We start from the raw sequence: 13,912 nt of genomic DNA on the forward strand, positions 1-13,912 counted from the left end.
TTTTTTTTTTTTTTTTTTTTTTTTTTTTTTTTTTTTTTTTTTTTTTTTTTTTTTTTTTTTTTTTTTTTTTTTTTTTTTTTTTTTTTTTTTTTTTTTTTTTTTTTTTTTTTTTTTTTTTTTTTTTTTTTTTTTTTTTTTTTTTTTTTTTTTTTTTTTTTTTTTTTTTTTTTTTTTTTTTTTTTTTTTTTTTTTTTTTTTTTTTTTTTTTTTTTTTTTTTTTTTTTTTTTTTTTTTTTTTTTTTTTTTTTTTTTTTTTTTTTTTTTTTTTTTTTTTTTTTTTTTTTTTTTTTTTTTTTTTTTTTTTTTTTTTTTTTTTTTTTTTTTTTTTTTTTTTTTTTTTTTTTTTTTTTTTTTTTTTTTTTTTTTTTTTTTTTTTTTTTTTTTTTTTTTTTTTTTTTTTTTTTTTTTTTTTTTTTTTTTTTTTTTTTTTTTTTTTTTTTTTTTTTTTTTTTTTTTTTTTTTTTTTTTTTTTTTTTTTTTTTTTTTTTTTTTTTTTTTTTTTTTTTTTTTTTTTTTTTTTTTTTTTTTTTTTTTTTTTTTTTTTTTTTTTTTTTTTTTTTTTTTTTTTTTTTTTTTTTTTTTTTTTTTTTTTTTTTTTTTTTTTTTTTTTTTTTTTTTTTTTTTTTTTTTTTTTTTTTTTTTTTTTTTTTTTTTTTTTTTTTTTTTTTTTTTTTTTTTTTTGGTATATTTGTTTATAGCTTTGTTGTTTGTATGGTATATTTGTTAATATTTTTGTTGTTGTATAGTATATTTCTCATAAAGAATTGTAGCCATCTGAGCTGAAGTTGCAGATGACATCCACTTCCGGTCACGTGCGGAAATTCTAAGGGGTTATTTCCTCCAACTTCCAATTCCGGTGAAATATCTAAATTACTTATTGTCATGTGATCAAGTTTAATCCAATCAAATAATGACAAATGAAAGTGAAGTATAAAATAGTATTTGTTATGCAGTTTGTTAGTGACCTAATACGGAAGAATATTGGGTCTAAAAGTAACTTTTATCAGTGAGGCGAATTAGGTCACTAACAAACTGTGTAACAAATTTATCCCGTCGAATATTCTTTCAAATATATAAATAACAAGAGGTCCAGAGGGCCTGTATCGCTCACCTGGTTTGTAATGCCAAGTAATGTTCTGAATACAGGTTCAATGTTTCTTTTCTAAAGGATTTTTGATATTTACCTCTATTTCCCCTATTAGGCCCTGTTCCTCCTGCCCCCAGGAGGTCAGAGCCAAAATTATACCAACTCTATTCCCCTTTCCCCAATAATTTTACTGGCCAAATTTGGGTACAATCTATGTAGAACCCTATGACTAGTGGCGATTTAAAGGATTTACCTCTATTTCCCCTATTGGGCCCCACCCCTCCTGCCTCTGGGGGGTCAGAGCCAATATTTATACAAATTCTGTTCCCCTTCCCCAAAGAATGTCTCTGGCCAAATTTAGTTAGAATCAATGCTGAACTCTATGACTAGCAGCGATTTAAAGGATTTACCTCTATTTCCCCTATGTGGCCCCGCCCCTCCTGTCCCCGGGGTGTCAGAGCCAAAATTTATACAAGCTCTGTTCCCCTTCCCTTAAGGATGTTTCTGTCCAAATTTGGTTACAATCCATGTAGAACTCTATAATGAGTAGCGATTTAAAGAATTTACCTCTATTTCCCCTATTGGACCCCGCCCCTCCTGCCCCCGGGAGGTCAGAGCCAAAATTTAAACAAACTCTGTTCCCCTTTCCCCAAGAATGTTTCTGGCCAATTTGGTTAGAATCCATGTAGAACTCTAACACTAGTAGCGTTTTAAAGGAAATGTTGACGGACGGACGGACGACGGACGCCGCGCCATGACATAAGCTCACCAGCCCTTCGGGCCAAGTGAACTAAAAATAACGTCAATAAACAACTCGGATCGTATGCAATAATTTCCTCATCAACTGACTTATGCTGTTATGGTCACCATCTTGTTGCTAATGATGCTACGATGCTCAGAGCAAAGAACGACAACTCTATTGTCCAAACCCAATAATATCTTGGATATCATGTGACGTCATTTTAACCAATAGGAATATTCTTAAGAATCTTTCCCTACCTAGAGGGTGTGACAACGAAATCACAACCCGAGGGATGTTTCATGAAAGCCCAATCCGAGGCTTGCCGAGGGTGTGACAACGAAATCACAACCCGAGGGGTGATTCATGAATGCCCAATCCGAGGCTTGCAGAGGGTGTGACAACGAAATCACAACCCGAGGGGTGATTCATGAGCGCCCAATCCGAGGCTTGCTAAAGGCGTGACAACGAAATCATAACCCAAGGGACGATTCATGAACGTCCAACCCGAGACTTGCCAAGGTTTTGAATAGGAAATCACAACCCGAGGGGTAACTCATGAACGCCCCACCCAAGACTTGTTAAGGGCTGGACATTCAGGAATTCCCCCGAGGGTTATGATATTGTTGGCACACCCTCATAGGTAGGAAATGGTTCTTTTTCCCCACATACAAAAGAAAAAGATGAGATAGTAGCCAAAAAACAAGCATTTTCACCACAACACATGAACATGGTTCTGTTGACTGCACGTCAATATTGATGACGTTATCAACAATGCACGCCACGTTTACACCACATGAATTCATGACATCACATAATTGACTTCAGGTTCAAAAGGTTAGCGCATGCAATCTGTCGTAACCTAGAGGAGACTACTAGACTCTTGTCTGTGGTGAATGGTGGGAGACTACTAGACTCTTGTCTATGGTGAATGGTGGGAGACTACTAGACTCTTGTCTGTGGTAAATGGTGGGAGACTACTAGACTCTTGTCTGTGGTGAACGGTGGGAGACTACTAGATTGTCTGTTGTGAATAGTGGGAGACTACTAGACTCTTGTCTGTGGTGAATGGTGGGAGACAACTAGACTCTTGTCTGTGGTGAATGGTGGGAGACTACTAGATTGTCTGTGGTGAATGGTGGGAGACTACTAGACTCTTGTCTGTGGTGAATGGTGGGAGACTACTAGATTGTCTGTGGTGAATGGTGGGAGACTACTAGATTGTCTGCGGTGAATGGTGGGAGACTACTAGACTCTTGTCTGTGGTGAATGGTGGGAGACTACTAGACTCTTGTCTGTGGTGAATGGTGGGAGACTACTAGACTCTTGTCTGTGGTGAATGGTGGGAGACTACTAGACTCTTGTCTGTGGTGAATGGTGGGAGACTACTAGACTCTTGTCTGTGGTGAATGGTGGGAGACTACTAGACTCTTGTCTGTGGTGAATGGTGGGAGACTACTAGACTCGTCTGTGGTGAATGGTGGGAGACTACTAGACTCTTGTCTGTGGTGAATGGTGGGAGACTACTAGACTCTTGTCTGTGGTGAATGGTGGGAGACTACTAGATTGTCTGTGGTGAATAGTGGGAGACTACTAGACTCTTGTCTGTGGTGAATGGTGGGAGACTACTAGATTGTCTTGAGGAGACTATGAATGGTGGGAGACTACTAGACTCTTGTCTGTGGTGAATGGTGGGAGACTACTAGATTGTCTGTGGTGAATGGTGGGAGACTACTAGACTCTTGTCTGTGGTGAATGGTGGGAGACTACTAGATTGTCTGTGGTGAATGGTGGGAGACTACTAGACTCTTGTCTGTGGTGAATGTGGGAGGACTACTAGAACTCTTGTCTGTGGTGAATGGTGGGAGACCCGTTGTGTTAAATGGTGGGGAGACTACTAGACTCTTGTCTGTGGTAAATGGTGGGAGACTCTACTAGACTCTTGTCTGTTGTGGTAAATGGTGGGAGACTACTAGACTCTTGTCTGTGGTGAATGGTGGAGACTACTAGACTCTTGTCTGTGGTGTTAAATGGGTGGGAGACTACTAGACACTTGTCTGTGCTTAAATGGTGGGAGACTACTAGATGGTCTGATTGTGGTGAATGTTGGGAGACTACTAGACTCTTGTCTGTGGTGAATGGTGGGAGTAACTACTAGATCTCTTGTCTGTGGTGGAATGGTGGGAGACTACTAGATTGTCCCCTGTGTGTGAATGGTGGGTGAGACTAAACTAGACTCTTTTGTCTGTGGTGAATGCAGGTGTGGGAGACTACTAGACTGGTGGTTGTCTTGTGGTGAATGGTGGGAGACTACTCTAGACTCTTGTCTTGTGTGAATGGTGGGAGATCTACTATGAAGTTGTCTGAGGTGGGAGACTACTAGATTGTCTGTGGTGAATGGTGGGAGACTACTAGACTCTTGTCTGTGGTGAATGGTGGGATACTACTAGATTGTTTGAGGTGAATGGTGGGGAGACTACTAGACTCTTGTCTGTGGTAATGGTGGGAGACTACTAGACTCTTGTCTGTGGTGAATGGTGGGAGACTACTAGACCCGTCTGTGTTAAATGGTGGGAGACTACTAGACTCTTGTCTGTGTTAAATGGTGGGAGACTACTAGACTCTTGTCTGTGGTGAATGGTGGGAGACTACAAGACTCTTGTCTGTGGTGAATGGCGGGAGACTACTAGACTCGTCTGTGTTAAATGGTGGGAGACTACTAGACTCGTCTGTGTTAAATGGTGGGAGACTACTAGACTCTTGTCTGTGGTTGAATGGTGGGAGACTACTAGACTCTTGTCTGTGGTGAATGGTGGGGAGACTACTAGAGACTCTTGTCTGAGGTGAATGGTGGGAGACTACTAGATTGTCTGTGGTGAATGGTGGGGAGACTACTAGACTCTTTGTCTGTGGTGAATGGTGGGAGAACTAGATTGTCTGTGGTGAATGGTAGGGAGACTACTAGACTCTTGTCTGTGGTGAATGGTGGGAGACTACTAGACTCTTGTCTGTGGTGAATGGTGGGAGACTACTAGATTGTCTGAGGTGAATGGTGGGAGACTACTAGATTGTCTGAAGGTGAATGGTGGGAGACTACTAGACTCTTGTCTGTGGGTGAATGGTGGGAGACTACTAGATTGTCTGTGGTGAATGGTGGGGAGACTACTAGACTTGTCTGTGGTGAATGGTGGGAGACTACTAGACTCTTGTCTGTGGTGAATGGTGGGAGACTACTAGACTCTTGTCTGTGGTGAATGGTGGGAGACTACTAGACTCTTGTCTGTGGTGAATGGTGGGAGACTACTAGATTGTCTGAGGTGAATGGTGGGAGACTACTAGACTCTTGTCTGTGGTGAATGGTGGGAGACTACTAGATTGTCTGAGGTGAATGGTGGGAGACTACTAGATTGTCTGAGGTGAATGGTGGGAGACTACTAGACTCTTGTCTGTGGTTAATGGTGGGAGACTACTAGATTGTCTGAGGTGAATTGTGGGAGACTACTAGATTGTCTGAGGTGAATGGTGGGAGACTACTAGATTGTCTGTGGTGAATGGTGGGAGACTACTAGATTGTCTGTGGTGAATGGTGGGAGACTACTAGACTCTTGTCTGTGGTGAATGGTGGGAGACTACTAGATTGTCTGTGGTGAATGGTGGGAGACTACTAGATTGTCTGTGGTGAATGGTGGGAGACTACTAGACTCTTGTCTGTGGTGAATGGTGGGAGACTACTAGACTCTTGTCTGTGGTGAATGGTGGGAGACTACTAGACTCTTGTCTGTGGTGAATGGTGGGAGACTACTAGATTCTGGGTGCTGTGGTGAATGGTGGGAGACTACTAGATTGTCTGTGGTGAATGGTGGGAGAGACTACTTGAATTGTCTGTGGGTGAATGGTGGGAGACTACTAGATCTCTTGTCTGTGGTGAATGGTGGGAGACTACTAGACTCTTGTCTGTGGTGAATGGTGGGAGACTACTAGATTGTCTGTGGTGAATGGTGGGAGACTACTAGATTGTCTGTGGTGAATGGTGGGAGACTACTAGATTGCTCTGTGGTGAATGGGCTGGGTGACTACTAGACTCTTGTCTGCGGTGAATGGTGGAGCGACTTACTAGATTACTAGACTCTTTGTCTGTGATGGTGAATGGTGTGGAGAGACTACTAGACTACTTGTCTTGTCTGTGGTGAATGGTGGGAGACTACTAGACTCTGTGTCTGTTGAGAATTGTGGGGTGACTACTATGACTCTTGTCTGTGGTGTATGGTGGGTGACTACTACTAGAGCTCTGTCTGTGGTGAATGGTGGGAGGAGACTACTGTGGACTCTTGGTCGGTGGTGATTGGTGGGATGGTAGAATAGACTTCTAGTTCTGTCTGTTGTGGAATAGTGGGGGACTAATAGACTCTTGTCTGTGGTGAATGGTGGGAGACTACTAGATTGTTTGTGGTGATGGGTGGAAGACTGGTACTACTAGACTCTTGTCTGTGGTGAAATGGTGGGGGACTACTCTGTCTAGATTGTGGGAGACTCTAAGTTGTCTGTGGTGAATGGTGGGAGACTACTAGACTCTTGTCTGTGGTGAATGGTGGGAGACTACTAGATTGTCTGTGGTGAATGGTGGGAGACTACTAGATCTTGTCTGAGGTGAAATGGTGGGAGACTACTAGTATTGTCTGAGGTGAATGGTGGGAGACTACTAGAGTGGGAGGACACTGTCTGTTGGTGACTGAATGGTGGGATATGGTGGGACTACTGAGATTGTCTGTGTGTAATGGTGAATGGTGGTGGGAGACAACTAAGATTGTCTGTGGTGAATGGGGGGAGACTACTAGATTTGTCTGTAATGGTGAATTGGTGGAGAGACTTTAGATTGTCTGTGGTGAATGGTGGGAGACAAGACTAGACTACTAGATGTTTGTCTGTGGTGAATGGTGGGAGACTACCTAGATTTGTACTGTGGTGAATGGTGGGAGACTACTAGAATTGTCTGTGTGGGTGAATGGTGGGGGGGGGGAGACTACTAGACTCTTGTCTGTTGGTGTATGGTGGGAGACTACTAGATTGTCTGTGGGTGAATGGTGGGATAGACTACTAGGATTGGTCTGTGGTGAATAGTGGGTGGGACTACTAGACTTTTGTCTGTGGTGAATGGTGGGAGACTACTAGATTGTCTGTGGTGGGGTCAGTTATCCATCCTGTGGCGATGATTGTCGTTGAGAAATCACTTTTTGAAGAATGACAATTTTCACAGATAAGTAATTACACACTTGTACAAATACATGCACTATTTATTGATTAATTAGAGTATAAAATCATTTGGCACCGTTTAGTTGTACCACAGGACCGCGACCCCAATAACATTACAGGTATAGCAACCAGCTTACAAACACCATTCTATGTGTCATACACAGACATACAAGAGGATAACTTTGATAAATTAACATGTCACTAACATTTAGAAATGTCAGGACAACATGTCAGGACATGAATGAAAAATATTTTGATTGATATATTAATAAAGGAAAATGTACTTCCAGCTTTGAAGGCATGATTTCAGAAACAAGAGGCCCATGGGCCTTAACCGTCACCTGAAAATTTAAGCCATTTGGACCCCACTGGGCTCCACCCCTCAGCCTTTGGGGATGAGACAGAGTCAAAATGACATAATAGCAAAATGTCCTCTTGTGGTTATAATGTGAATCAAAAGTTTGAACAATTTCCAGTAGAAAATAAACAAAATATACCCAAGAAGTATTCAATATAAACTATAGCAAACTTAGTCTCCTCCCCAGGGGCAAACAAAGGGCCAAGGGTTATAAAATTCACAAATTCTGATAAAGCACCACAATATCTTTAGAACACAAGGTCCAATAAATAGCATTATTACAAAGGACATGAACTCTATAATATAGTTACTATCGAAAAATTCCCTTTTTCAAACTCATCCTAGATCTTGCTGATATATGGCTACATACAGAGTTTCATCAAAATCAGTTCACATTTACCAAAGTTATCTTGTTCAAAAGCACAATGATAAAATTAGAAACAAAGGGCAATAACTTGTACGTTACTGTCGAATAAATTCCCATTTTTGAACTCGTAAACGAAATCTTGTTGATATAAGGCTACATACAAAGTTTCATCAACCTCGGTTAACATTTACTCAAGTCATCATGTTCACAAAAAATACCAAAACAGTAGGACCTTGACCTAAAAATATAAACAGTGACCTTGACCTTGACCTCGCAATCCTGAAACTGTATCTTGTTGAAAATATTATGGTCCTTTAAATTTGTGTGAAGTTTGATCAAAATCACTCAAGGAATGAAGCCGCTAGAGCACTGAAAAGGAGTTTCTAAAAATAGTAACTGTGACCTTGACCTTGACCCTGCAACCTTGAAACTCAAACTTTTTCAGTCCTTTGTATTTGTGTGCATTTGATCAAAATCACTCAAGGGACTGGAGCCGCTAGAGTGCTGACAAAAAGAAATTATCTAAAAAATAGTAACAGTGACCTTGACCTTTGTCTGGCAATCTTCACACTCAAACTTGTCAGAGATATTATGATCCCTTTGTCTATGTGTGAAGTGTGATCAAAATCACTCAAGGAATGAAGCCGCCAGAGTGCTGATAGGGATTTTCTAAGAATAGTAGGAGTGACCTTGAACTTGACCCAGCAACCCTGAAACTCCAACTCGTCCGAGATCTTGTTAATATTAAGCTACATACAAAGTTTCATCAATCTCGGTTCACATTTACTCAAGTTATCGTTTTCACAACAAAAAGTTAATGCACGACGGACGACGGACAAAAGGCTATCGCAATAGGTCACGTGACGTCTAAAAAGAGTAAAATTGATTGGAAAAATCATCATAAAACATCTTAGTCATTAAATAAAATAATGTTTTAAACCAAATACTTAAACTAGAACACTGACACGTCAGAAAGGGCCCCGCTATGTGTCTGACGTGCTTAAGTGGAAAAGTAGTATTTTGACAACGAATTCTTCCGTGTTAGCTATATGTTGCTAATAAATAATTAATGTCAACATTAATTGGGAAACCGATGATGGTACATTATTATAATTCTTTGGAAAAAGTCTTCCAAGTATTTAACTTGAATCCTGATTCCAAGCTAACATTACATTAAGAGCATACAATTAACTCAAATAAATTTGACCTTGACCTTTGACTTAGTTACCTTGGCCCATGACCTTACCTTTGGACAGTCAACTCCTTGTTTAATTCTGAACAACTTTGCATCATAATGTTATAAACAAAATGTTTATCAGTTAAGAGCAACAACATTGTGATTTTTTTAAATGTTAAAATCCAAGATGGCCGATTTTTTAATTTAATTTCAGCCTGGAAAAATTACCAAGCAGATCTAGGATGGATGGGGAATCATCATGTAAAATATGGGGAAAATACTCCACTCCCTTCCATCATTAATGTGCAAAAGAAAAAAAACGGACAGACGGACGGACGGACAGACGGACAACCTGATTACTAAAGGGCACCCGCATCTCGATGCGGGGCCCTAACAAGAGGCCCAGAGGGCCTGTATCGCTCACCTGGTTTGTAATGCCAAGTAATGTTCCGCATACAGGTTCGATTGTTTCTTTTCTGAAGGCCAGAGCCAAAATTTATACAAGTTCTGTTCCCCTTCCCCAAAGGATGTTTATGGCCAAATTTGGTAACAATCCAAGCAAAAACTCTTATGGCACAAGTAACAATTTATAGGATTTACCTCTATTTCCCTATTGGGCCACCATCCGTCCTTACTTCCCCCGGAGGGCCAGAGCCAAAATTTATACAAGTTCTGTTCCACTTCAAAAAGGGCTGTTTGTGGCCAAATTTGGTTTACATTCCATGCAGAACCCTCTATGACTAGTAGCGATTTAAAGGATTTACCTCTATTTCCCCTATTGGGCCCCACCCGTCCTTCCCCGGGAGCCAGAGCTAGAGCCAAAATTATTATACAAGTTCTGTTCCCCTTCCAAAAAGGATGTTTGTGGCCAAATTTTGTTACATTCCATGCAGAACTCTAATGACTAGTAGCGATTTAAAGAATTTACCTCTATTTCCTCTATTGTCCCCCCCCCTATCCCTGCCCCCCCCCCCCCCCGGACCAGAGCCAAATTTATACAAACTCAGTTCTTATTTCCACAAGGATATTTCTCATTGGCAAAATTTGTTTACATTCCATGCGGAACTCTATGGACTATTAACAATTTTAAAGGATGTACCTCTATTTCCCCTATTGGGCCCCACCCCTCCAGCCCGGGAGGGACCAGAGCCAAAATTTATACAAGTTCTCGTTCCCCCCCTGTCCAAAAAGGATGTTTGCTGGCCAAATTTGGTTACATTCCATTCAGACTACTATGACTAGTAGCGATTTAAAGGACTTACTTCTATTTTCCCCTATTGGGCCCCGCCCCTCCTGCCCACTGGGGGATCAGAGTCAAATTTTATACAAGTTCTGCTCCCCTTCCCCCAAGGATGTTTGTGGCTAATTTTTGGTTACATCCATTGCAGAACTCCTAGGACAAGTAGCGATTTAAAGGATTTTACCTCTATTTCCCCTATGTGGGCCCCACCCACCTCCGGCCCCCGGGAGGTCAGAGCACAAAATTTATACAAGTTCTGTTTCCCCTCCCCCAAGGATGTTTGTGGCCAAATTTGGTTACAATCCATGAAGAACTCTATGACTAGTAGCGATTTATAGGATTTTACCTCTATTTGGGCCCCGCCCCTATTGGGGGCCCCGCCCTCCATGTTTGTGGCCCCCATGCAGGGGGTCTATAAGAGCTTCCAAAATTTATATACAACAAGTTCTGTTCCTCCAATTCTCCCCCAGAGGATGTTTGTGGCCAAATTGGTTACAGTTATCCAAATCTCTCTGACCTATACAACTCCTCTAGGCAGATCTCCAAGGATCTCTCTGACCTTAACAATTCTACTAGGATAGATCTACAATCTATCTCACCTAAACAATCTTACTAGGAAGATGTCCAATCTTCTCCACACTTATACAATCTATAGGAAGATCTTCCCATCTCTCTACACTTCTACAATCTACTAGGAAGATCTCCAATCTCTCTCACTTAGACATCTATCATAGGAAGATCTCCAATCTCTCTCACCATATCACAATATACCTTGGAAGATCTCCAAGCTCCTCTCACCATATACAAAGGTACTTAGGAAAGATCTCCTAAATCTCTACAGACACCTCTTTCACCTATACAATCCTCTATAGAAGATTTCATAATCTCTGTAGTATACTCAATCTACTTGCGAAGATCTCCAATCTCTCTCTCACCTATACCAAACTACTAGGAAGATCTGCAAATCTCTTCTCTATATAAGGTACTAGGAAGATCTCCAATCTTGCTCACCTTTACAAGGTACTAGGAAGCTCTCCAATCTCTTCATTTACACAATCTCCTACGGAAGGATCTCCAATCTCTTCTACACCTATACAAATCTACTAGGAAGATCTCCAATCTCTCTCACCTATACAATCTACTAGGAAGATCTCCAATCTCTCTCACCTATACAATCTACTAGGAAGATCTCCAATCTCTCTCACCTATACAATCTACTAGGAAGATCTCCAATCTCTCTCACCTATACAATCTACTAGGAAGATCTCCAATCTCTCTCACATATTACAAGGCTACTAGGGAAGATCTTCAATCTCTCTCACCTATAAAATTCTACTAGGGAAGATCTCCAATCTTTCTCACCTATACAATCTACTAGGAAGATCTCCAATCTCTCTCACCTATACAATCTACTAGGAAGATCTCCAATCTCTCTCACCTATACAATCTACTAGGAAGATCTCCAATCTCTCTCACCTATACAAGGTACTAGGAAGATCTCCAATCTCTCTCACCTATACAATCTACTAGGAAGATCTCCAATCTCTCTCACCTATACAAGGTACTAGGAAGATCTCCAATCTCTCTCACCTATACAAGGTACTAGGAAGATCTCCAATCTCTCTCACCTATACAATCTACTAGGAAGATCTCCAATCTCTCTCACCTATACAATCTACTAGGAAGATCTCCAATCTCTCTCACCTATACAATCTACTAGGAAGATCTCCAATCTCTCTCACCTATACAAGGTACTAGGAAGATCTCCAATCTCTCTCACCTATACAATCTACTAGGAAGATCTCCAATCTCTCTCACCTATACAAGGTACTAGGAAGATCTTCCAATCTCTCTCAACTATACAATAACTCCCCATCTAGGACTAGATCTCCAATCTCTCTCACCTATACGAAATCTACTAGGGAAGATCTCCAATCTCTCTCACCTATACAAATCTACTAGGAAAAGATCTCCAATCAAAGGTTTCTACAGGAAAGATTCTCATTCCTCTTTCTATACAATACTACTAGGAAGGATCTCCAATCTCTCTCACCCTATACAATTCTACTAGGAAGATCTCCAATCTCTCTCACCTATACAATCTACTAGGAAGATCTCCAATCTCTCTCACCTATACAATCTACTAGGAAGATCTCCAATCTCTCTCACCTATTTTTTTTTCTACAATCCTACTAGGAAAAGTTCTCCAATCTCTCTCACCTTTACAATCTACTAGGAAGATCTCCAATCTCTCTCAACTTATTTTACACTCCAATCTACAGGTATTGGAAGATTTCAATCTTCTCACATACTACTCTTCTACTAGGAAGATCTCCAATCTCTCTCACCTATACAATCTGCTAGGAAGATCTCCAATCTCTCTCACCTATACAATCTACTAGGAAGATCTCCAATCTCTCTCACCTATACAAGGTACTAGGAAGATCTCCAATCTCTCTCACCTATACAATCTACTAGGAAGATCTCCAATCTCTCTCACCTATACAATCTACTAGGAAGATCTCCAATCTCTCTCACCTATACAATCTACTAGGAAGATCTCCAATCTCTCTCACCTATACAAGTTACTAGGAAGATCTCCAATCTCTCTCACCTATACAATCTACTAGGAAGATCTCCAATCTCTCTCACCTATACAATCTACTAGGAAGATCTCCAATCTCTCTCACCTATACAATCTACTAGGAAGATCTCCAATCTCTCTCACCTATACAAGGTACTAGGAAGATCTCCAATCTCTCTCACCTATACAATCTACTAGGAAGATCTCTTTACTAGGAAATCAAAATCTCTCTCACCTATACAAGGTACTAGGGAAGATCTCCAATCTCTCTCCAATCCTCTAGGAAGATCTCCATAGGGGGGTCTCTCACCTATATACAATCTACTAGGAAGATCTCCAATCTCTCTCACCTATAAATCAAGGTACTAGGAAGATCTCCAATCTCTCTCACCTATACAATACAAGGTACTAGGAAGATACTCCAATCCTCTCTCAACTATACAATCTACTAGGAAATCTCCAATCTCTCTCACCTATACAATCTACTAGGAAGATCTCCATCTCTCTCCTAACCTATACAATCTGCTAACCTTTAGGAAGATCTCTCTCCAATACAAGGTTCTCTCAATCTCTATACTATAAGGTATTCAAGTCTATTAGGAAGATCTCCAATCTCTCTCACCTATACAAGGTAACTAGGAAGATCTCCAATCTCTCTCACCTATACAATCTACTAGGAAGATCTCCTAATCTCTCTCACCTATACAAGGTACTAGGAAGATCTCCAATCTCTCATCTCATCCCTATACAATTACTAGAAAAAGATCTCCAATCTCTCTCATCCTATACAATTACAGGTACTAGGAAGATCTCCAATCTCTCTCACCTATACAAGGTACTAGTGCAAGATCTCCAATCTCTCTCACCTATACAATCTACTAGGAAGATCTCCAATCTCCAATCTCTCTCTCACCTATACAAGGTACTAGGAAGATCTCCAATCTCTCTTCACCTTCATACATTCTACTAGGGAGATCTCCGATCTCTCTTCTCTCGACCTATACATAGGAGGTACTATACAAGGAAGATCTCCATATCTCTCTCACCTATTACAATCTACTAGGAAGATCTCCAATCTCCATCTCACCTATACAATCCTACTAGGAAGAT

Source organism: Argopecten irradians, chromosome 13, assembly GCF_041381155.1.
Source record: "Argopecten irradians isolate NY chromosome 13, Ai_NY, whole genome shotgun sequence".
Lineage (NCBI taxonomy): Eukaryota > Metazoa > Mollusca > Bivalvia > Pectinida > Pectinidae > Argopecten > Argopecten irradians.